The 26,628-nt window shown below is 37.4% G+C and overlaps 2 protein-coding genes across 8 annotated transcripts in view; one reads left to right on the top strand and one right to left on the bottom strand.

Moving 5' to 3' along the window:
* Positions 1 to 26,628, bottom strand: part of CHIC1 (cysteine rich hydrophobic domain 1) — a 218,320-nt gene that overhangs the window by 34,437 nt on the left and 157,255 nt on the right. Inside the window, exon 7 of one of the 4 annotated variants that reach the window (XM_074200806.1) lies at positions 12,843 to 26,330. The exons of the other annotated variants lie outside the window; for them this stretch is intronic. The gene's annotated coding sequence lies outside the window, so the exon portion shown is untranslated. Of the gene's footprint in view, positions 1 to 12,842; positions 26,331 to 26,628 lie in introns of those variants that run through there. 4 annotated transcript variants of the gene reach the window in all.
* LOC141497931 (ligand of Numb protein X 2-like) overlaps positions 1 to 26,628 on the top strand; it is a 94,578-nt gene that overhangs the window by 26,979 nt on the left and 40,971 nt on the right. The window lies entirely within an intron of this gene.

Here is a 26,628-nt window from a genome sequence, read left to right as displayed (position 1 = left end):
ATAATTAAAGTCATCTGAAGTAATAAAAGGTCAAGAATCTCAATGGACATAATTGGGGGGCAGGGGGAAGAGTGAGAAGGAAGGAGTCTAAAAGGGCCAGATTTCAGTCTATGCTCCAGAGTGGTAATCTGATTCTAGTGTTTGTTAGTCCAGAGATCCTAACTACTGGGATAATGAATTATTATTTTATTAAAAACTTCATGGAAGACTGGACAGAAATCTGGCAAAAATGAGATATAGATCAATATCTTATGCCATAGACTAAGATAAGGTATACATTGGATATATGATTTTAATACAAAAGGTCACATCTTAACAATTAGAAAATTTAAAAATTAATTACCTCTCTGATCTAGGGTCAGGAAAAGAATTCATGATCAAAAAAGGGATAGAAGGGATCACATGAGATAAAATGAAAAATTAATTGCATAAAGTTAATAAGTTTTTGCACAGACAAAACCAATGCAGATAAAATAAGTGAATTAGTTTACTAGGAAAAATCTTTGCATCAATTTTTTTTCCCCTGATAAGAACTCATAAGAACTTAGAGTTATAAAAATAATAGTCATCATCCAAATCACAAATGATCAAGAAATATGAATAAGCAGGTTTCAAAGAAAGAAATCCAAATTATCGACAACCATAAAAAAAAAGTTCCAAATCTTTAATAATTAGAGAAAGGTAAATTAAACAACTTAGAGGTTTTACTTCACATCCACCTAAATGGCAAAGTTGACAAAAGAGGAAAACAACAAATATCTCAAGGGAGTTTGGGGCTGCAAGTGACTGCACCTCTGGTGTAGTCTATTGAGAGCTAGGTTCAGCATCTGTAAACCCTGGATTCAAGTCCCACTCTGACACAATAGTCAGATGTGACTTTTCTAGTCAACTTTCTAAAACACTAGACTGTTGAGAAGGTGCTAACCTACTTTATCAGAGAGAGTTTCCTTCTCCTGGAAGTGGCCTGGATCAGAGAGATCACAGTTTGGTCTCTATCCCTATCTAAATTTCTAGGGATCAGACTTCAAAGTTAGGAAGGCCTGGGTTCAAGTCCTGACTCTGTGACCCCAGTTACATTATGTGGTTTTTTAGTGCCTGAGGTAACTTTCTAAGGTTTTATGGAAAACTAATCTGCATTGGCCTATCGCTAGGAGTACTGTCATGTACCTCAATGAAATCATAGTTCCATATTTTTAATTTAATGGAAGCTTTCAGATTTTATGATCATTTTCAATAAGTGACTTCCAAAGTCACTCAGAAAACTAGTGGCAGATTTAGAAATAATGGTGTTGCAGTGGTAATCCTGATTTTGCTTCTGTGTGATCTTGAGCAAGTCATTTCCCTTCTCTGAGTCTCAGTTTTCCTTTTTCTAAAATGAATTTGAGCTAAATAACCTCTAAAGACCACTTGGCTCTAGTATTCTGACTCAATCACAGCCCTTCCAGCTAGAGTGTTTTTTGTCAATTCTTCAACCCTGAGTCATGGTCAGGGGAAGGCCTGGTGGAGGAGATGACTCTTCTTTGGACAGGGTGAGGCATCAGAGTTTGAAGGGAGTCTTCCCCAGGGGGAACTCACTTCTAGCAAAGAGCTCTTTCCATTCCCTTGAGCTGTTGGAAACCGATCTACATGGCTCAACAGTGGACTTTGTTAGCTTGGCAGGCTCACCTCTGGCTCAGACATGGAGACACCCAGTAGGTGGAAGTTGACCTGTGGAAATCAGTCTGTTGTTTGTCTTCCCTGCTAGGCAACCAGAGAGGAAGTTTACATGGTTCCTCCTCTTAACTCAAGAGCCAAGTTCTTGAGTGAAATTTAAGTCATGATACCCTTGGCTAGGATCAGGGATCTGTCCCACCCAGCTTATGCTTGTATGAGACAGCTTCTTGACCCCAACATAGTACCTGACACATGAGATGTAGTTTATAAGCAATTATTTGGTGAATTCATTAAGTGAGACATTCTCTGACTTCAGAGATGTCAGACACCCTGTGAACCAGATTAAATTGCCATTTAACAATAAAATATTGTTAATGTTTAACAAAAGAAATAAAAATACAATACAACATAGATACAGTTAAATTGTGGTTTTCAAAGTCAATATGCTACCCCATTTCTATTGGAGTTTGACACGAGTCTTACAACCTAAGATTGCCAAAACTAAAGGGGCTTTCAAGACACAAAATGGAATCAGGTCCCCCACCCACCCTATGGAGCAGATATGACTGCTCACATGCCTTAGAAGAACAAGGAGGAAGTCACCAATGCCAATTCTTTCAGCCATTGAGCCTACCATTTTTTACTAAGGTCCCTTTAAAAATTTAAATATTTTATTTATTTGTTTTTCCAACTACATGCAACAGTAATTTTCACCAATCATTTTTGTAAGGTTTTGAGTTTTGAATTTTTCTCCCTACCTCCCTTCCTTCCCCCCTCCCCCTGACAGAAAGCAATCTAATATAGTTTCTACATGTATTACCATGCTAACCATAGATCCATATTGATCACGTTTTAAAAGAAGAATCAAATGCAAATGGAAGAAAAAAATCTAAGAGAGAAAAAAATTACATATATATAAGACAACTTTTTAAAAATTGAAGATGGTAAGCTTCAGTCTTCATTTAAACTCTACAGTTCCTTCTCTGGGTATGGGATTGTATTTTCCATCACAAGTCTTTTAAAATTGTCTTTGGTTATTATACAGCTGAAATGAACAAGGCCGTCATGTTGATCATCACCCCATGTTGTTGTTAGTGTGTATAATGTTCTTCTGGTTCTGCTCATTTCACTCAGCATCTATTCATACGAGTTTTTCCAGAAGACCCATCCCTCATGATTTCTTATAGAACATTAGTGTCCCATCACATTTGTATATCACAATTTATTCAGCCATTCCTGAATTGATGGATGTCCCCCCAATTTCCAACTCTTAGCCACTATAAAAGTATCTGTTATAAATATTTTGTACATGTGGGATTTTTACCCTTTTTTCATGATCTCTTTGGGATACAGACCTAGTAGTGGGACTGTTGAATCAAAGGGTATGTACATTTTTATTGCCCTTTGGGCATAATTTCACTAGCAATGCATTAGTGTCACAGTTTGCCCATGTCCTCTCCAACATTGATCATTTTCCTTTTTAGTAATATTGGCCAATTTGATAAATGTGAGGTGGTACCTCAGAGTTATTTTATTTTGTATTACCCTAATCAATAATGGTTTAGAGGAATTTTTGTGACATAGATAGCTTTCCATATCCCTTGAGCATTTATCAATTTGGGAATCACTTGTTTTCTTAAACATTTGACTCAGTTCTCTATGCATTTTTGAAATTAGTTCTTTGTCAGAAACACTAATTGTAAAAATTGTTTCCTAACTTACTGCAATCCTTTTAATATTGGTTGTGTTGGTTTTTGTTTGTGTAAAACCTTTTTAAATAAATGCAATCAAAATTATCCATTTTGTCTTTTATAATGTTCCCTATCACATAAATTTCTCCCCTTTCCAAAGATCTGACAGATTGACTATTTCATGTTTTTATAATATTATCTTATATGTCTAAATCCTGTATCTATTTCAACTTTATCTTGGTATAGGAAATGAGATGTTGGTCTATGTGTAGTTTCTGCCATGCTATCTTCCAGTTTTCACAGCAGTTTCTATCAAAGAGTGAGTTCTTAATCCAGAAACTGGATCCTTTGAGTTTATCAAATAATAGATTACTATATTCATTTACTGCTGTTTCCTTTGCATCTAATCTATTCCACTAGCCCACTTCTCTATTTCTCAGCCAGTACCAGTCAGTTTTGATGATTGTTGCTTTATAATATAATTTTAGATCTGGTATGACTAGGCTACCTTCCTTTGGATTTTTTTTCATCCATTCCCTTGATATCTTGACCTTTTGTTGCTCTATATGAATTTAGTTACTAATTTTGTAGCTCACTAAAGTATTTTTTGAGAAGTTTGATTGGTATGGTGCTGAATAAATAATTTAGATAGAATTGTCATTTTTTATTATGTTAGCTTGACCTACCCATGATCAAATGATATTTGTTATTTGGATCTGATTTTATTTGTATGAAAAGTGTTTTATAGTTGTTTTCATATAGTTTCTGAGTTTGCCTTGGCAGGTAGACTCCCAAAAATTTTATGTTGTCTAAGTGGTGCTACATGTACAGTGGATAGAGCACTGGCCTTGGAGTCAGGAGGACCTGAGTTCAAATCAGCCTCAGACACTTAATACTTACTTAGCTGTATGACCTTAGGCAAGTCACTTAACCCCATTGCCTTGCATAAAATCTAAAAAAGAAGTTTATTTCAGCATCCTGCTTTTTCTCTACCCTTTTTTTGAGCCTCACTATTACAAACCCCATTCTTCCTCAGATCCCTCCCCCAATTAAAAATCAAGAGAAAGGAGAAAAACTTTTAACAAAGAAGCCAAGGAATCCAAAAACAAAACTAAAAAATCCTGACAGAGATATGATGAACATAAAGTGCTGAGACAAACATTTAGGACTGTGACTGTTTGGACACTGGGTTGCTCACTGCCTGGATCAGAATTCGAAAGGTTTTCAGAAGTGTTTTTCCTTTCAGTGTTATTGTATTTATATAAATTACTCTCCTAATTCTACTCACCATTTCACTCTGAATCAGTTCATAGTACTTTGAATTTTCTAGTCATCCCTTTCAACATTTTTTGTTGTTCTTGTGGGGTCATTTCAGCTTTGTGACTTCATTTTGGGTTTTCTTCATAAAGGTACTGGAGTGGTTTGCTGTTTCCATCTCCAGTTCATTTTACAGATGAGAAAACTGAAGCAAATAGGAATAAGAGAATTACTCAGGGTCACGCAGTTGATAGTGTCTGAGGCAGTATTTGGACTCAAGAAGATGAGTCTTCCTTGTTCCAAAACCCAGTCCTCCAGCCACTGTTCCACCTAGTTGCCATTATCCATTTTAGCAGCATATTAATATTCCATCTGGGAAGTGGCACAGTGGCTAGAATGCCAGGCCTGGAGTCATAAAGACCTGAGTTCAATTACAACTTTAGATACTAGTTGTGTGACGCTGGACAAGTCACTCTACCTACCCTATTTGTTGCAGTTTCTTCATCTATAAAATGAGCAAATCACTCTACTATCTTTGCTAAGAAAATCCCAAAGAGTCACAAAGAATCCGATATGACTGGAAACAACTCAATAGCAACAAAACTCCATTATATTCACATAGCAGAATTTATTCAGTCAATCCCTGATTGATGGGCTTAGGTTCTCTTTCTTTGCTCCCCCCCCCTTTAATCCCCCCTTTAAGGATTAGGAAATTATTTTGCTGGCTATTCCCTCCTCAGTATTATCCTTCCCACTACTGTCCTTGCTTGTTTATCTGTTGAATTTGATGTATTTTTAACCCCAGACTCTGTGAATGTGTGTGTGTGTATGTGTATGTATGTAGAGTTCTTTTATCCACTTAACAAAAGAGCATGAAGTTCATCTGATGCCCATATCCTCCTTCTCTTTGGACTGTATGATGAGCTATATGATGATGTAGTGCTAATATTCTAATAGAGGAAGAAGAAAAATCCAAGTAATATTTCAGAATTTTAATGCAAATTGGTTCCATTATGAGAATTTTAGGGGGGGAGGATGGAGAAAAGAATACACACTAGTGTAGAAAGGAGGAAGATGAGGTAGAACTTGCTATTTCTCACAATTTCAAAGTGTGAGAAGAAAAGTATACAAATACTAACCAGTATAATAAATTATTGTAGATCTAGAGGTCCCCAATCAAAAGGAACAAATAACAATTATAAGTAATGATGCAAAGGAAAAAATGGATTTTGCACCAGGTCTATATGAATACTTAGAAGAATACAAAATGAAATAAAAGAAGATTAGAAGAAAGATTAGAAAGAGAATAAATCTTTTTTATTATTTTTTAATTTTTTTTGAATAACATTTCACCCTTATTTTCTATCTTGAAAACAGGAATAGGTAGTCTTAGGCAAAATTCTGAAAGGTGGAGGGAACACAATATCTCATTTTTTGATTATTAGAAAAATAGCTTTTGATTCAGTAAAGTAAAATGCATGTTTTTAAAGGATCTCCTCTAACAAGGTATATCCCAATATGGTAGGGTCATATAAAATTCCCTGATATAATAAATGATGAAGATAACTCTGTACTTCACAATTACCCAAAAGAGTTAAGTCTAACAATCCAAACAGAAAAAAATAGGTGGATGAAAACCCATTGTCCAGACTATAACATACCTCCAGGTCCCTCCAGGACCAATATTTTAGATTGTCAACATTGAGCAGATCCCTCGAGGTCCCATATTTTCAGATTGTAAACATTGAAGAAATAGATCTTTCCCCGTCCTCCTTAATTCTAGTCTTTGTTCTGCCAATTATCTTCAGTTTATCGAGAATATAGTTTATTGGTACATAGTTGTTTGCATATTCTCTCTAAACTGTGAGGTTTTAGAGCAGGAATTAACTTTTGTCGCTTTCTGTATCCCTAAGGTTTTAGGACAATGCTTGGAATGTAGTAGACTTTTAATAAATGTTTACTAACTAAAGTAAAAAGGAAGAGATTAGACATTTGGGAAAAGAGATAGTGTTTTCAGTGACTACAATTTCTGAATTAAAAAAATTTTTTCCTACTAACACTCTTCCAGTAATACTCTGTCTACAAATCATGAAATATTGTAATCCCCAGAGAATCAAAATTGCCCAAAAGGAAATAGAAGAGGGGCTTTAAATGGATATTAAAGAGATTATAACATATTACCAATTCTGAAATATGACCAATATGTCAAAAGGAAAGATAGGTCAGTCAGGAGAGAAAGAAGAGAATAAAACTTTAGAAAAGAAGGGAATTCAAAGAAGCTGGAAGGATTTTTATGAACTGATGCTGAGTAAGATGACCAGAACCAGAAGAACACTGTATACCCTAACAGCAACATGGGGGTGATGATCAATCTTAATGGATTTGCTCATTCCATCAGTGCAACAATCAGGACAATTTGGGGCTCTCTACAATGGAGAATACCATCTGTATCCAGAGAAATAACTGTGAAGTTTGAACAAAGACCAAGGACTATTACCTTTAATTTATTTTTTTTAGGTTTTTTTGCAAGGCAATGGGGTTAAGTGGCTTGCCCAAGGCCACACAGCTAGGTAATTATTAAGTGTCTGAGGCCGGATTTGAACTCAGGTACTCCTGACTCCAGGGCCAGTGCTCTATCCACTGCGCCACCTAGTTGCCCCTATTACCTTTAATTTAGAAAAAAACTGATATCTTATTGCCTGATCTTACCATATCTCTTATACTTTTATGTTTCTTCCTTAAGGATATGATTTCTCTCTCATCACACTCAATTTGGAACAATGTATACCATGGAAACAATGTAAAGACTGGCAAATTGCCTTCTGTGGGGAAGTGGGGAGAGGGAAGTAAAATTAGGGGAAAAACTGTAAAACTCAAAAAAAAAAATAAAATCTTTATAATTAAAAATAAAAAACATACTGCCCTGGAAAGTCAGTCAAAGTGAGAGAATTTAAAAATCATTGGATTCCCTGAAAAAAAAAATGACTTTTAAACATTCTATACAATATATTTTAAGTAATCTTAAATGAAAACTGGCAGCTTCTACTAGAAATTAGAGATCTTCAAATATAATATTCTAAAAGGTAAAAGATACAGGTTTCAACCAAGTAACTTAACCTATAAAGCTGAGCATAAATCATATAGGGAAAATGGATTTTTAATATAATAGAGGACTTCAAAGTATTCCTGATGAAAAGACCAGAGCTGATGAGGGACTTTAAAATGCAAACTTAAGAGTCAAGAGAAACCTAAAAAAGTAAATGGAGTGGAGCAGTTGGACTGCAATACAAGTGTCTCTTCAGAACCTTCATGTCTTCAAAGGGAAGGAGTCTAAAAGGAAAATAAAAGTATTCAGAGGATGGATTTTAAGTCTTCGTTCTGTTAGCCCTCCCCATGCCCTTGATATTTGAGGGTCACAGTGTTGCTTTTTCAGGATCTTCTATGGAGTTTTCAGGTTTGAGTGGTAGAGAAAGAGAGCCCCTGGACCTGGGCACTGATGCCCTTCTCTGGTCCCTTTTGCTTCCCTAGACTTTCAAGCCTCTGACATCCCTGAGACCTTCATTCCCATTGCCTCTGGATACAAAGCTTTTTAAACCAAAGGATGGCATTTCTGACCAATCCCTAGGTTTAGAATGAAGATTGGGGTTTTTTTTGCCTGTATAGGTGCTGATGTTGCTGGTGACCAGTCCCTTTATCCTATTGCCTTTGGACTTTTCAGTTGAGTTTTTGTGCATTTGGGGAGTGCTGGAATTCACTTACAGTAGTTACTCATTGGATTTCTTGATCATTTTTTATTCGGTCTAGTGTAGATATGAGATTTTTTGCTGGAGTAGGAGTGGGGTACCTGGGTAGTCTGTCTCCCCTTTGAACATCTATGTTGGCTGGAAATCTGTCCACTGCTTTTTTCCTCATGCCAACTTCTGTCTCCCTACCAGACTAAGCTCTTTTTGTGCTGGGACTCATGTTCTCCATTTTTATTCAACTCCACACTCTCCTGCAGCCTGGCTTCTCTGTCTGACGCCTGGCCCAATCACCCCCTATTCATTTGTGGGACTTCAGGGAGTGAACCTGCACCTTGGATGCCAAAGAAATGGAGTCTGTACAAACAAGCTTTATCCGCACTGCTAATTGAACAATCACTCACCGCCAACAGCCATAATTATTTTTAATCCTAGTCTCAAAGGGATGAAATGAGCCTGCCACATGCAGCCAATGGGCACCGCACCCAGACCAAAGGCTGTGCTAGCATGCCAATGGACTGTTTTATGGGGGGCATGTGCCAATAAAGGGAAACAAACTAGTGTTCCAGTTGGTTTCTTGAAACAACCCTCAGGCCCTATGCTATGGTATCATTATTTCATGGGAATGTTGAGCTTGAAGGAACTTTTGAGATCATCTAGTCCAGTCCCCTAATTTTATAGAGGATGAAACTGAGTAACAGAGAAAAGGAGACTTCTCAATAAAACTAGAAACTGGCAGATCTAGGATTTGAACCTGGCTGTCTGGCACCACAGCTAGTTCTTTTTTTTTCTTTTTCTTTTTTTTTTTTTTTTGCTGTATAGTGCTATCTGTAGGAAAATCTGTAGAAGATGTTTAAGAAGAATTCTAGGGCTTGTTCCTTCCCTAAGAGCTACCTGTAAAATGTCTAAAGGGTAGGGGAAAAGGTCTCAAGACCTCTTTGTTCTTGCAGACAAGGTTGAGAGTTAACTATAGGCCAGTCCCAGAATGCACTTGATCTTGGTCCTGGATATTAGATATGAGATAATTCTAGGAAAGAAAGGAAGAAGAAAGAGAGGAAACTGTTTCACACTATAGGGATGCATAAAATGAAAAGTATTCATATTTATGGAAGAAATGCCTTTAGGCTTCATCATTCCCTCTCATTTAGGGGACCAGAGTCTGGAGGCAACTCTATACAGAACTCTGTAACTAATGGATCTAAACTGTTGTTTCATAAACAAGAGTTTAAACAAGAGAGGTAAGGAGTCTGGGTTTGAACCCTCAGTTTGATCCTTGTTAGCTATTGTGACCATAGACAAATCTTCCTTGGATGCCAGTTTCCTTAGCTATAAAATGAGGAGGTAGTACTGGACCATAGCATCAAATAACTGTAGACCTACAACAGAATGGAGCCACAGAAGCTATCTAGGTCACCATTTTACAGAGAACACTGAAACCCAGGGAGAAGAAGGGAATTGGTCAAAGTCACACAACTACTTAATGTCAGAAGTTGGGCTTGAAGTTCATTATTTGACTGAAAATGCTCTCTCCAAAATCACAGTGTTCCTCTTAATATCTAAAGGCAATGGCCTTTTCACAGTCTTAATTCTCCTTGACCTCTCTACCTGTGTGATCCTGGACAAGTCATTTTGCTCTGTTTACATCAATTTCCCTATCTATAAAATGATCTGGAGATGGAAATGGCAAAACACTCCAGTATCTTTGTGAAGAAAATCCCAAATGGATTCAAAGAGAGTAGTAAACAACTGAACAACAACAGCAACAACCCATTCGTACTTCCCCAGAGTGGAATGGGCTGACTCAGTCACTAGTAGACTCCCCCTCACTGAATCTTTCTGAAAAGGGCCTGGATGACCACTTACCCAGGATGCTGTCAAAGAGATTCCTGTTCAGGTATAGCTTGAACTGCCTACCCCCTGAGAGCCCTTCCCACTCAGAGGATCTATGAATACATTCTTTGTCAATGTGGGTATGAAAATAATGCAGGCCCATTCATTTCATGCCTTTGAAACCAGTTTCAAAATACTTCTGGTTGGTGGTGGCCAGTGGAAAGAGCTAGAAGCTCAGGTTTGGCTCTGAGTCTGTCACAGGCCACCCAGGTGACCTTAGCCATGGGACTTTCCTTCCCTAGGTCCCATTTTCCTAGGAGAAGAATGAGAGACTTGGACAAAATGCTTGGAACTGGGCCCTCTTCCTCTAGAGTCCAGTATTAAGGGCAGCAGGTTGGTCCACTTCAGGGGTTCAGCTGATTCCCTTCTGTTGGGTACTTAATCCATCCAAATCCTTGAACTGTTGGAAGCTGAGTTTCAGGCTACTGGGGCCACCCACTTAACCATCTATCACCCTCTGGCCAAATTTTTGGGACTCCTTCCTTCCTTCCCTGGTTTCCTACTCCCAGATTTGGCCTCAGTCTTCCTGTCTTGAACTCTGCAAGGACCCAAGAAGGTATCTAAGTTGGGGTAGGTGTTCATGGAAGAGATTACTGAGTGAAAGGCCTGCAAGGAACTGGTGTGACTTTAGTCTCACCTTCCTGTTTGCCTTTCATTTTGTTTCATGAGATGTCTCTTTTTATTGCCAATAATACCCCTGCAATTGAACACTCCATTTCCTCAGTATGGAGCACATCCCGACCCAAATGGAGGATAATCAAAGGCCCTTGAAGTCTGGCTTTGATGTTTGCATTTGATTATGACTGTGTTCTTCTGGAAATCTGTCATAGCCCAAGCCTTTTATTATTCTCTGAGTTCACCCTGAGGACATAGTCATGAAGACAGCATGAGGTAGAGAGAAAAACACTCCTCTGGGAGTCAAGAGGCACAGCTCAACCACAAACTTGCTGTGCAACCTCAGGCAAGTCTCTTTCCCTCCCTGGGCCTTGGCTTTCTCCTTTGTGAAACAAGAGGAATAATGTTTAAGGACCAAACCACAAATAGAGCTGAAGAATAGACTGGGGCCCCTTGCTGTTACTTCTTTTTTAGACAAGGCCCTTCCTTTTCTGATGTTGGGTGTCCCAAAATCCATCCCAGGTCTACCATTTTATCTTCTAAACTTCTTCAGCTCAGAAATTCTCCATTCTAAGGTTCTTTCTAGCTCTGATTGTTTTAAGATCCTTCTATCTCTAACATTTTCAATTCTAAATTCACTCTAAGCTCTGACATTCAACACCTTAAGTTCTCTTCCATCTCTGACATTGCATTCTAAGATCCTTTCCAGTCTGACATGGCATAGTGATAGAGAAATAGGAGTTGGAGTAAGGAAGGCCTGGGTTCAAATTCTGTCATATTTAGCACCTGGGTAGCTTGGGCAAATTACTAGGATGCTTTATTTCAATAAATCATGATTGAAAACTTCCTAGATATATTAGGACCAAAGAACAAAGTGAAAACAGGAAGAATCCACCAGTTATCTTTTGAAAGAAACCGTAAAATGAAAACTGGCCACATCATAACCATAATCGTGACCTTCCAGCTCAAAAAAGCCAAAAAGAAACATTTCAAGCACCAGGAGTCCGCTGTCAGGTTTGAACAAGACTAAGCAGATGTCAGTATAAAGGAGCAGAGAACTTGGAAAAATTAATATTTAATAAAATAGATTTCCAAAACTTCCCCATGAAATGGCCAGAATCAAGTAGACACTTTGAAATGGAAACAAGAGAATCTTGAGAACAATAGGAAGGAACACAGACAGTGGAAAGAAACTGAGGATAATTTTTTTTGCATCACATTAGGGAGAGGACAAATGTTCCCTCAAAATCTTAATATCAAGGGTAAAAGAAAAAGCTAACTAAGAGAAACAAGGGACCTGCAGGTGCTTTTATTCTGTTTTTATGGTTTTAGGATAAAATGGAAATGGAAGAGATATGAGACTATACTAGGGAGGAAAGGAAAAAGAGAAGGAACTCTGTTTCACACTATAGGAATGCATAAAATGAAAAGTATTCATATGGAAGAAGGGGGGTAATGGGCATCCCATAAACCTCACTTCCATCTAAACAGTTCCAAAGAGGCTCAGTGATTTGTCCAACACCCCACAACAAGCAAGCAGAAGCTGGCATTTGAACTCAAGTCTTCTCACCCCAGATCAACCACATAGCCTATATCTTTTTGTCTCCTTTTCTAGGATTAGAACTCACCCAGCTGTGTAGAGGTCATAGAATTTTCTAGGTCATCAGGAATTATCTTTCTCTCCTGATTCAACTTCAAAGATGTGACCAGCATAAATGATCCTTTTTGTCTCTCTTGCCTTGGCTAATCTCCCTGGTGTACAAAGAAATTAATTTCAGGAAACAAAACTTGTGGGAGACGTTTTTTCAGCCTGCTTTCTCCTAGTATATATACACAGCTGTTATACAAGTCAAAAGTATTTTGCTCATGAACATATCTGTAACAAACTTTCTAATAGCCTATGCTTTATTTTTTTATTTTTATTAAAGATATTATTTGAGTTTTATAATTTTCCCCCAATCTTACTTCCCTCCCCCACCCCACTCCCACTGAAAGGAATCTGTCAGTCTTTACTTTGTTTCCATGTTGAGTGTGATGAGAGAGAAATCATATCCTTACGGAAGAGACAAAAAGTCTAAGAGATAACAAGATCAGACAATAAGATATCTGTTTTTTTTTTTCTAAATTAAAGGGAATAGACCTTGAACTTTATTCAAACTCCATGGCTCTTTATCTGGATACAGATGGCACTCTCTTTGCAGACAGCCAAAAATTGTTCCCAATTGTTGCACTGATGGAATGAGCAAGTCCTTCAAAGTTGAACATCATCCCCATGTTGCTGTTAGGGTGTACAGTGTTCTTCTCGTTCTGCTCATCTCACTCGGCATCAGTTCATGCAAATCGCTCCAGGTTTCCCTGAAATCCCATCCCTCCAGGTTTCTAATAGAACAACAGTGTTCAACGACATACATATACCACAGTTTGCTAAGCCATTCCCCAATTGAAGGACATTTACTTGATTTCCAATTCTTTGCCACCACAAACAGGGCTGCTATAAATATTTTTATACAAGTGATATTTAATAAAATAGATTTCCAAAACTTCCCCATGAAATGGCCATCATCTCTTCAGGTTATAGACCCAGTAGTTGTATTGCTGGGTCAAAGGGTATGTTCATTTTTAGTGCCCTTTGGGTGTAGTTCCAAATTTCTCTCCATAAAGGTTGGATGAGTTCACAGCTCCACCAACAGTGTAATAGTATCCCAGATTTCCCACAACCCTTCCAACAATGATTATTATCTTTTCTAGTCATATTGGCCAGTCTGAGAGGTGTGAGGTGGTACCTCAGAGAAGCTTTAATTTACATTTCTCTAATAATTAATGAGTTAGAGCAATTTTTCATATGACTATGGATTGAATAGCCTATACTTTAGGGGTTTTTTTAAGGGTTTTTTTTTTTTGCAAGGCAAATGAGGTTAAGTGGCTTGCCCAAGGCCACACAGCTAGGTAATTATTAAGTGTCTGAGACCGGATTTGAAGCCAGGTACTCCTGACTCCAGGGTCGGTGCTTTATCCACTGCGCCACCTAGCCGCCCCTAGCCTATACTTTAAAAGAAAAAAAGACAAGAGAATAATCTTCTCTAAGAGTGGTGCCTTTAGTCAACATCACATAAACAAATTCTCCTACAGAGGAAAGTCTCTTTACAAGTTGACTTATGGATTACTTTTGATGTCAAAGAACCCCTCAAACACTACCCCCCCACCATCATTACCACCCAGAAAATAGGGGCATATCGGAGTAAGATAAGTATGGCCCTTGTAATATTAGTTACACTTAAAATTTGGTTTTCTTTTTTAAATAAACTTAATACACAATTATTATCACTGTTTCAATTAGGCTGGCTCCTCCTTTAAACAGTGAGATCTCCAGGCATTCTGTCCCTGCCCTCCTGTAATCCTCCATGTTGAATCTATCTTATATATTGGACCTTCCTAGGGATTTTTTTTTAGCAAGGCAGATGGGGTTAAGTGGCTTGCCCAAGGCCACACAGCTAGGTAATTATTAAGTGTCTGAGACCGGATTTGAACCCAGGTACTCCTGACTCCAAGGCCGGTGCTTTATCCACTACGCCACCTAGCCGCCCCCCTTCCTAGGGATTTTTTTACTTTTCCTAGGTAACAGGTATACATCAAAACAACTAGAATTTCATTCTTCTCATTTTCCTGGAAATATTGGCATAAAAACTTTATAGACCTGAGTCCTCTCTGTTTCTTTATTACTAAAATGAAGGGACTGAATTAGACAACCTCTAGGTCCTTACCTCTCTAAATTCTATGAGAAAGAGTTCTTAGTTTTAGGGCTGAGAAATACTGGAGCCAGGAAAAACTATTTGGAAACCTCTGTCATCAGTCACTGGAGCTGATTTGAAGGGTCCATATTGGTTTTTTGTCCATAGGCAAATATCTGAATTTTGTGGACCCAGATGGTCAAAGTCACCAGTTATCATTTATTAATAACTGCACCAATACTGCTTGTGCAGTCATTTGTTGTGATATCATTCAGCTTAATACCCCATGAGGTATTTCACTTTCTGTTCAACTTATTCCTCTGATTAGGCTCATGTCAGAAAAGGGAGAAAGGAAGGAAAGAAAGAGAGAGAAAGAATGAGAAAGAAAGAGAGAGAGAGAAATGAGAGTAAAAGAAAGACAGAAAGACAAAAGAGAGAATGAAACAGAAAGAGAAAGGAAGGAAGGAAGGAAGGAACGAAGGAACGAAGGAAGGAAGGAAGGGAAAAAGAAAAGAAAGTGAGAGACAAAGAAAAAAATAAAGGAAAAAAGGAAGGAGGAAGATAAAGAAGGAAGAAAAAAGGAAAGATTAATTAAGCACCTATTGTGTGCTAGATACTGTGCTAAAAACTGCAAATATTGTCTCATTTGATCTTCACAACAACCCTGGAGGTATCATCTTCATTCTACAATTGAGGAAACTGAGACACACAGAGACACAGAGTTAAGAGGACTTGCCTGAACTCAAATCAGGCTAGTAAATACCTGAGATCCTATTTTTGCAAAGAAAATAGAGGGTAATTGAAGCATCATTTTTTCAGGTCATCTTGACTCCATTTATACACTGTACCATCCAGCTGCTTTAGAACATAGAATGTCAGAGCTATAAGTGGCCTTTGAGGCCACCAATTCCAACTCGGTCATCTTAAACCTGAACATTCTTGCTGCAATTAGAATACATTTGACTCTCTTCTCTGTGCCTCACTTTCACTTGCTCCTTACCTTTGGTGACTGAGGGACTTCTTCCCCTATAGATGGAGTTTGTGTGTATGTATTATGCACAGATCTTTGTGGCACTCAGAAGCCCCAGGAGGAGGGATTAATAGAATCATAAATTTAAAGCTTAAAGGAGTCTGAGAGGCTATTTTACGGATGAAGAAACTGAGGCCAAGAGTGGTTAAAATGTTTCTCCATGTCACCAACAGCAGTTGATAGGACCAGGAATAAAACTAGGGCTGGCATTTGAGCCAGGGCCATTTAATCATAGCTCAAAAGTTCTGAGAAACCTTGGAGCTGCCAGAGTTAGTCTGGCCCCTTCATTTGTTTTCTACTCTGAACTTAACAAACATCAGATAAAATGGACATTTCTGTATAGATAGTAAAATGGGGGGGAGCAGGGAAGATGATATGAACTGCGGAGATCTGTTGTGTACAGCTTGCATTTCTTTTAAGGATAAAAATTTAAATATAATCAATTCCATGTAACTTCCAAAGCTGGGGTACTTATCTGTAATTCTTTCTGACCTTCTTTCTATTCTCTTCTGTGCATTTTTTTCTTTCTTTTCCTTTTCAAATTTGCTTCCCTGTACCTCTTTCCTACCACCACCAGCCATAAGGAAGAGAAAAAAGAAAAAGAGAAAAATAAAGCTCTTTTTACTGATATACATAATCAAGGAAAAGAAATTACTACATTGATCATATCTGAAAATGTCTGTTTTATTCCTCATCTTGGGTTGATCATCTCTCTCAATAAGTAGTAGTGGCATGCTTCTTCATTGGTCCCTGGAGTCATGGTGGGTTACTACATTAATCAAAGACCTTCAATCTTTCAAAGTTGTTTTGTCTTTATAATGTTGTTATTATTGTATAAATTATTCTCCTGGTTTAGTTCATTTCACTCTGCATTAGTTCATAAAAGTCTTACTGAGTTTCTCTGAAATTATTCATTCCATCACTTCCTTTGACTTAATAATATTCCATTACATTCATGTACTATAATATGTTTAGCCATTCTGCAGATTTATTGGTGTACCCTTAGTTTCTATTTTAATAACAAAAATTATGATTTATTGTAAACGTGGGTCCTCCTTTTCCTCCTTCTTTGGTTTCTTTGGCATAAAGACCTGGTAGTGGTATCACTGGGTCAAAGGGTATGCACTGAATAATAACTTTGAGGGAATAGGTCTGAGATTGCTTTCCAGAATGGCTGGGACAATTCACAGCTCCACCAGTTGTGCATTAATGTGTCTGTTTTCCCATAGCCTCTCCAACATATGTCATTTTACTTTTTTGTCATCCTTGCCAGTCTGACAGGAATGAGGAGGAACCTCAGAGTTGCTTTAATTTCTCTAATTAATAGTTTTTTTTTTCCTTATGCTTTTTAGAGGACTTTTTTTAATCTATCAATTAACTTGGATTGCTTCCTTTGAAACCTGCCTGTTTATATTCTTTGACCAGTTGTATATCAGGGAATAGCTCTTATTCTTATAAATGTGAATCTGTTCTTTATATATCTTTGAAAATGAGACATTTATCTGAAAAAATTTCTACAAAAATTTTCTCCAGTTATCTGCTTTCCTTCTTGTTCAGTTGTTTTTCAATCATATCCAAGTCTTTCTAACCTCATTTGAGGTTTTTGTAGCAAAAGGTACTGAAGCTGCCATTTCCTTCTCCAGCTCATTTTACTGATGAAGAAATTGAGACAAATAGAATTAAATGACCTGCCCAGGGTCACACAACTAGTAAATGTTTGAGACTGGATTTGAAGTCTTCCTGACTCCAGACCTGGTACCCTATCCATTGCAGTGTCACCAAGTTTCCTTTCTTATTTATTGCTTTTATTTGTTTTTTTAAAAACCTTTTTAATTTTGGGAACTCAAAATTGTTCATTTTATGATCATCTGTGATTCCCTTCTCTTGTTTAGTCATATACTCTTTCTCTATTTATAGATCTGACAGGTAATTTCCTCCTTGCTAATCTAATTTATGATGTCATCTTTTATAACTAAGTCTTGTAGCTGTTTGGAGCTTATCTTGGTATATATGGTTGATGCCTAATTTCTGCCAGACTTCTTTCTAGTTTTTCCTGCAATCTTTGACAGATGATGAATTCAAACTCCTTCTACCCCACTGTCCTTCACCCCATAGCTTAAAAAAATAAACTTTGAGTTTATCAAACACTATGCTTTTGTATGTTGTATACCTAATCTGTTCCATTGATCAATCTCTACTTTTTAATTAGTACCAAATGGTTTTGAGGATTACCCCTTTGTACTATAATGTGAGATCTAGTACTGTTGACCTCCTCGTTTATCACTTTTTTCCAATATCTCTCTTGAGATTGATTATCCATCTTTTATTCTTCCAGATAAATTTTGTTATTTTTTCTAACTTTATAAAGTAATCTTTTGATTACTAAATAAGTAAATTAATTTAGGAAGTATTATCATTTTTAGTATATTGACTCAACCTTTCATGAGGAATTAATGCTTCAGTTATTTAAGTCTGTTTATGTGAAAAATATTTGGGACTTGGGAGATAATCAGTGGAAATGTTTGGTGTTAGGAGATGGAATATCTTGGTCAAGAAATAACAAGATCGATTTCACTGGATTGCAGGATATTCTGAGGGTGAACAAGGTATGGATCTAAGAAGAATGGAAAGGTATAAAGAGGCCTTTCCCCCACATCATCCTGTCTCCCAAATGAAAACATGTAGCTTGTCTGTAATCTGTAGTTTTGGGAAGTTGAAACTGCCTAGGATTGTAAGAGAATAAATGCCCATGGTTACAGACTTAGTAGAATGTTAGAATCAGTATCTAATCCCAGGTTTCCAAGTCTGTCCACTATACTGCATTGGCTCCCAATGTCCCAACTGATTCTACTCCTTCCTGCTTGATCCCTCAACCTTCCTGAACCTCAAGGAGTTTAATCTGCTAAATTCAATTCTTTTATTAAACACTCACTATCTATTCCTCTCATGTATTTGACCTGTAGTAAGTATTTAATAACTTCCTATGGATGGATCAAATGATTGATTCATTCTAAGAATTTTTACAATTTTGCCTGCTAATTTCAGGTCTGACATTTGTCATTTGCTCACTGGTTGCCCTGGAAAAGCCACATTATTCTCTTGAATTCAGTTTCCTTCTCTCTAAAAGGAAAAATTGAAAGATGATACACATCCAAAGACTCTCATCCAGAGGGGGGGGATGGTGAAAATTTGTGATGTTTAACCTGAATCAGAAAAAGATTGGGGAAGAGGGTGACATAATCCCGTATTCCAGGATTTGAACAACTATCATGACTGATAGGAGGTAGACATGCTCAAAACTAGAAACAGTGGGCCATTGGGATGAGAACATCACCAAAAACAAACTAGATGATTTTGATTACATTATATTAAAAAGCTTTTGCACAGACAAAGCCATTGTAACCAAGATCAAAAGAAATGCAGTAAACTGGGAAACAATATTTACAAATAATGTTTCTGACAAAGCACTCATTTCAAAAATATACAGAGAACTGAGTCAAATTATCAAAAAAAAGCCATTCCCCAATTGACAAATGGTCAAAGGATATGCAAAGGCAATTTACAGATGAGGAGATCAAAGTCATCCATAGTCATATGAAAAATTGTTCTAAATCATTACTTATTAGAGAAATGCAAATTAAAGCATCTCTGAGGTACCACATCACACCTCTCAGACTGGCCAATATGACCAGAAAGGACAATGATCATTGTTGGAAGGGTTGTGGGAAATCTGGGATAGTATCACATTGTTGGTGGAGCTGTGAACTCATTCAACCTTTCTGGAGAGAAATTTGGAACTATGCCCAAAGGGCAAGAAAAATGTGCATACCTTTTGATCCAGCAATACCACTACTGGGCCTATACCCTGAAGAGATGATGAAAAAGAGTAAAAGCATCCCTTGTACAAAAATATTCATAGCAGCCCTGTTTGTGGTGGCAAAGGATTGGAATTCAAGTAAATGTCCTTCAATTGGGGAATGACTTAGCAAACTGTGGTATATGTATGTCATGGAACACTATTGTTCTATTAGAAACCAGGAGGGATGGGAATTCAGGGAAGCCGGGAGGGATTTGCATGAATTGATGCTGAGTGAGATGAGCAGAATGAGAAAAACATTGTACACACTAACAGCAACATGGGGATGATGATCAACCTTGATGGACTCGCTCATTCCATCAGTGCAACAATCAGGGACAATTTGGGGCTCTCTGCCATGGAGAATACCATCTGTATCCAAAGAAAGAACTAAGGAGTTTGAATGAAGACCAAGAACTATTCCCTTTAGTTTAGAAAAAACTGATATCTTATTGTCTGATCTTGCTATCTCTTTTACTTTATGTTTCTTCTTTAAGGATATGATTTCTCTCTCATCACGTACAATCTGGATCAACGTATACCATGAAAACAATGTAAAGACTGGCAAATTGCCTTCTGTGGGGGGGGGGGGAAGTAAGATTAGGGAAAAAATTGTAAAACTCAAAGTTAGGATGAGGCTGATTTCCTGACCATTAGAGTTGGCCCAAAGAGGAATGTGTCACTTTGGTAAGATACCTACCTGAGAAGGGCCTACCTCAAGGCTGATCTTCTGGTCCAAGCACCATCTATCCAGGGTACTGTAGAGGACATCCTATGTGATAATGGGTGAAACTAGTTGGCTTTTCACAGAGCCTTTACAACTTGGAAATGCTATGATTATGAAGCACTGCATTGTTGACAAGTTTGTGGTGTGGATTGATGGATTGCAGGGCCCCCTAGACAGCACTTAAGAAGAGGAACCAGAGTTTCCAGACATGACAACCTCTGCCTAAGCCGTGTCACTTCCCATCTTTGCCTCCTCATTTCCTGAGGGGATTAGGGATACCCCTGCTTGAGAAGACTGTTATCACATGGGTAACAAAGAAAGAAGAGGAACGAATGGGGAATGGGCTAGGTGCTTGGGCAATCAGTCAGTAAATATCCTGAAAAGTTCAAAACATCTGCTCTCTGGCTGAATTACTTGGTCCAAATAATTCTCATGTCCCAACATGCCAGCTTCCTAGACTTTTCCCAGACTCATCCCTTCTGATGAATATCAACTGGTTGTTCATCCCTGAAGAATGAGGTGATTATCCAAAGTTTGAAGCTATTTTCCACACATATTATTAGATAATCTCTATGTTCAGAGGCCTCTCTTAACTCTAATATTCTTCAGCTTTAGGTTAGGTCTCTAACAGTTATTCTCTGTTCTAAGGCCCCTTTTCACCTCTGACACCGCAGTGCTCTAAGTTGTATTTCAACAATTGGGTCAATGAGTTTGACTCAATCTATCAATTAAGTATCTACCATGTGACAGACATAGTACCAGACCATGAGTATGCAAAGATAAAAAGTGTACTACTACTAGTTTCTGCTCTCAGAATTTACATTCTTATCAGGATACACAAATAAATAAACAATAATTCTGATTACTCCCAGAGTCTTAGTATGGTTCTAGACTTTTAAAACTTTAGCAACTTAAGACTGTACTAGGACTTTGGGGACACCCTGTATATACAAAATAAATCATTTTGAAGGGACAGTGTGGGGGAGGGAAGACTAGTAGTTGAGGTATGGGATCAGGAATGGCTTCATGTAGGAGAAAGTATGTGAACTGAGCTAATTCTATTTCTTTAACATCTAATTTTTATTTTATTTTTCTCAATTACATGTCAACAAAAAATTAATGTTTGTTATGTAAAGTTTTGAATTTCAAATTCTTTCCTTACCCCCCTTCTCTCTCCCCTCTTTGAGAAGGCAAGCAATTTTATATAGATTATTTTTGTGCAACAGACATACATGACATATTTCCATATTAGCAAAAAAAGACCAAAAAATCAGAGTAACAGAGTTAAAAAAAAGGATGCTTCAATTTGCCTTCAGATCCCATTAGATCTTTCTCAAGATGTAAACAGTATTTTTCATCCTAAATCCATTTATACTGTCTTGTATCATTGTATCCAATTGCTAAACAAATAGCTAAGTCTTATGCAGTTGATCATTGTACAATATTACTGTTACTGTGTACAATGTTTTCCTGTTCTGCTCACTTCACTTTCAATATATCAGTTCATATAAATTTTCCTAGTTTTTCTGAAAGCATCCTGCTAGTCATTTTTATAGCATAATGGTATTCTATCAAAGTCATATACCACAACTTCCAGAACCATTTCCCAATTGATAGGTATCCCATTGATTTCCAGTTGTTTGCCACCACAAAAAAAGAGTTGTTATAAATATTATTGTACATGTGTGTCTTTTCCCCTTTTTATGATCTCTGGGTTACTGACCTAGTAGTTCCAAATTGCTCTCCAGAATGGTTGGATTAGTTCACAACTCCTTTGACAATGCATTAGTGTTCCAGTTTTCCCACATTCCCTCCAAAATTAGTCATTTTTCTTTTTTGTCATATTAGCCCATTTGATAGGTATGAGGTTGTACCTCAGAGTTGTTTAAATTTGTTTTTCTCTAGTGATTTAGAGAATTTTTTCATTGAACTATATTTTGATTTCTTTATCTGAAAACTGCCTGTTCAAATCCTTTGATCATTTATCAACAAGGGAATTACTTATATTATAAATTTGACTCCATTCTCTATTTATTTAAGAAATGAAACCTTTATCAGAGATATTCGCTATAATTTTCTTCCCATTTTCCTACTTTCCTTCTAGTCTTGGCTATATTGTTTTTGTTTATGCAAAAACATTTTTAATATAATATAATCAAAATTACCCCCTTTACATCTTTTCTCTTGTTTGGTTATAAATTCTTCCCTTATTCATAGACTTGAGAGGTAAAATGTTCTATTCTTCCCTTCTTTTCTTATTATCCTTCATGTCTAGATCATGAGCCCATTTTGACCTTATCTTGATATGCACTGTAAGATATTGGTCTATACCTAATTTCTGCCCTTTTCCAGTTTTTCCAGTAATTCTTGTCATATCAGTGAGTTCCTGTCCCCAAAACTTGGAACTTTGGTTTGTCAAACACTACATTAATACGGTTATTTTTCTCCTGTGAATTGTGATCCTAATCTATTCTGCTGATCCATCGCTCTATTTCTTAGCCATTATCAAATTATTTTGATGATTACCACTTTGTAATACAGTTCTAGAGGTGATACCACTAAACTACCTTCCTTCACATTTTTGCATTGATTCTCTTGATATTCTTGATTCTTTGTTTTGCTAAATGAATTTTAATATTATTTTTTCTAGATCAATAAAATAACTTTTGATAGTTTGATTAGTAAGACACCAAATAAAATTAATTCAGGTAGAATTGCCATTTTTATTATATTGGCTTGACTTATCCATGAGATTATAGTTTTCCACTTGTTTACATCTGACTTGTAATTGTATTCATATAGTTCCTGGATGTGTCTTGACAGGTAGACTCCCAAGTATTGTCTACAGTTATATGAAATGAAATTTTAATTTCTATCTCTTCCCTGTTGGACTTTGTTGGTAGGATATAGAAATATGATGATTTATGTGATTTTGTTTTATACCTTGCAACTTTGCTGAAGTTGTTAGTTATTTCAACTAGGTTTTTAGTTGATTCTTTAGGATTCTCTAAGTATGCCATCATATCATCTCCAAAGAGTGATAGTTTTGTTTCCTCCTTGCATATTCTAATTCCTACAATTTCTTTTTATTGTCTAACTACATTTCTAGTACAATACTGAATGAAAGTGGTGATAATGGGCAGCCTTGCTTCACCCCTGATCTTATTGGGAAGAATTTTATTTCATGCCCTTTACATAGATTGCTTGCTGATGTTTTAGATAGTTATTATTTATCATTTTAAAGAAAGCTCCATTTATTTCTATGCTTTCTAATGTTTTTAATATAACTGAATGTTGTATTTTGTCAAAAAATTATTTTTCTACATCCATTGAGATAATCAGATGGTTCCTGTTGTTTTGTTTCCTATATGGTAAATTATGCTGACATGCTAATATGGAACCAGTCCTACATTCCTAGTATAAATCCCACCTGGTCATGGTATATGATCTTCATGATATATTCCACAATCTCATTGCTAGTATTTTATTTAAATTTTTTGCATCCATGTTCATTAGGGAAATTGGTCTATAGGTTTCTTTTTGTTTTTACTCATCCTCATTTAGGCCTCAGCATCATATTAGCATCATGGAAGGAATTGGCAGCTGAGCCATTTCTAAGTCTGAACCACTTCTAAGAGGAGGGAGTTTCTTCCAAGCATAAAGATAGAAGATGGAATGTTGTGTGTGAGTTAGATGGCCAGTTTGATGTTGGGTATATTGGTTCCATCTTTCTGATGGACAAACTGTCTGTAAAGCTCTGGAGTTGCAGTGAGATCCAAGGAGAGTGGGAGGAGTGCTGGGTTTGTTTGGGCCCCAGCAGTGGTCATGTTCTAGTTAAGTTGGAATGGGCACCATGGAGAGAAGGAAAACTCAGGAGGGTATGTTGTGGCATGATTTGTAGAGTCAGAGAACCTTCAGCTAAATTCTGGTTCTGACCCTCATCAGCCCCTCCTGGTGAGATGATCTTGAACAACTGACTCACTGGCTCTTGTCTTACCTATTGACCCTATAATAGAGGTATCAATCCCACAACCCACAGCGTTGTGTACCCAACACTTTCAAGATTAGCTTGCCAGATTTCAAAATAAATAACAACACAATGTGTTAATATATAGTTCTCTAAGTATTATGCCTATAGGGTTCCTTATGTATAGTTCAGTTTAGTGGCCCCCATTTCTATTTGAGTTTGACACCACTGCTCTAAAATAATCGTCAAACTAATTTATTTTGGCCTAACCCCCCTCTCATGTCTCTTCTTGCCCTGATATTCTATGGTCCTGTGACTTTGTTGACTGTCTGGCATTGGGCAAGTGAGACATCAAATCACATCTCCAAGAGAAATTGTAAACTCCTCTCTTCTGGAAGTGTTTAACTCACACTTATGAAATGGTTCACCTTGGAAACTGGGGGTAGGGGAAGGCAAGACTTTTCAGCTCTTTAAGAAAAGAAACTTAGAAGGCATCTTTTTACCAATATATACTTCAACAGAAACCCCCTTACAGCATCTCAACATGTGATCATCCTAGCTCCATTTAAAACCCATCAGTATCCCACCTCCCCACCCCAGGAGCTCACTCTTTTTTGAAATTTCCTAATTGTTAGGAAATTTTTCTTTATACCAAACTGAAATCTGTCCCTCTCTGACATCTGACCATTACTCCTAGTTAGTTTTGTCCTCTGAAGTTAAGCAGAGCAAATTTTTACCCTCTTTTACATAACAGTCTTAGGTAAACATACCCAGTTCTCTGAACCAATTCTCATAGGGCATGATCTCCCCCCCTCCACTTATTAGCTTGCCTGCTTTCCTTTGAAAGTATCCTAGCTTAGAAATGTGATGACCTCAATATGTTCTGTCATGGCCTTCTCTTGAAGGCTTTCTTAAAATCAGTATGATCATTTGGTTGGATCCCAGATTAGACATTAAGAAACTTTTGTTCTAAACTTTTTATGTTGATTTTTACTGAGTGAAACTGTCTTCTCAGATGCCTCGGAGTCACTAGTGATAACTGAGGTATTGAGGCTAAGAGGCCAAGAGCAACCCTAGTACAAGCTGTTCACAGAAGGCCATGAGCAAGAGAAAAGCAGCCAACACATGACTCCATTGACTCCTTAGCGGAGGTGCTGTTAGTCAAAGGCCTGCAGAATGTCTGGTGTAAGCCCAAGCAACTGAAGACATTACATGTAAAAAGAGAACTCTTTGATATGCAGGGTCACTTGGGAATTAGACAGACACAAGGTTTAAGATGCTGGCCTGCTTTACATGATTGGACACCAGTCATCCTTTTGAGTCTATTTAGGCATTAGCCAATTGATGAACTTTACTTAACCGGATAGAAGGGAGATTGTTTTCTTTCTTTCTTTTCTTTTTTTTGCAAGGCAATGGGGTTAAGTGGTTTGCCCAAGGCCACACAGCTAGGTAATTAGTTAGTGTCTGAGACCGGATTTGAACTCAGGTGCTCCTGACTCCAAGGCTGGTGCTCTATTCACTGTACCACCTAGCCGCCCTAGAAAGATTGTTAACAATCTAGTGAAGGTGAAAGGACCTTATGCTGGGGCAGAGAGGTTGGAATGAGATAAGCCATGCATCCTCCTTGCCTAATCCAAGAGGATTTCTTGAAAGGAATTGTTTAAGAGCTGATTGATCTTTGAGTCATCATCAATCAGTCTATGACAAAGCATTTAGCAAATGCCTACAACTACCGTTACTACTGGCTAGTGTTTTTATAGCTATGTTAACTCATTTGATGTTCACAAGTCGTTGAGGTAAGTGCTGTTATTATCCTTGTTTGACAGATATGGAAACTGAGACAGATAGAATTTAAATAATTTACCTAGGGTCATACAACCAGGAGGTGTCTGAGGCAGGATTTGAACGGGGGTCTTTCTGACTGCAGCACTCTATCCATGCTTCTTGCCTACTGTATAATGGGGTGTCACTTGAAAAGGTTACAAGTCAAGACTAAAGTAGAGAGAGTGTCAGTGCATGATTTTTTGTTTGCAGCTGATAGCTGATATAGATCCATCAGTTATCAGTAAATAGAGAAATTCTGAATGTTTTTTGATAAGCTCACTTACCTTGATGTCCATATAGATGATGAGGTTTATGCACATATTACCAGAGCTAACTCAATATTTGAGAGTCTCTGAAGAAAAAAATGTGGGAGAAAAGAGATGTTAGATTGTCCACCAAACTAGAGGTCTACAGAGTCATTGTGCTGACCTCATTGCTGTATGCCTGTGAAACTTGGACATCCTACCAGTGCCATGTCAGGAAACTGAATGGCTTCCATTTAAATTGTCTTACGAAGTTTCTGAAGATCCCCTGGCAAGATAAACTACAGGACACAAAGGACCTTTTTCAATCTGAATTGCCAAGCATTCAAACTCTGCTGCAGGGAGCCCAACACCAATGGGTTGCTTCTCTAGGATTCATTATATCCT

Source organism: Macrotis lagotis, chromosome X (genome assembly GCF_037893015.1).
Source record: "Macrotis lagotis isolate mMagLag1 chromosome X, bilby.v1.9.chrom.fasta, whole genome shotgun sequence".
Taxonomy (NCBI): Eukaryota; Metazoa; Chordata; class Mammalia; order Peramelemorphia; family Peramelidae; genus Macrotis; species Macrotis lagotis.
Note: the sequence above shows the minus strand (reverse complement) of the source record. Positions and strands in the feature narration are given on the sequence as shown.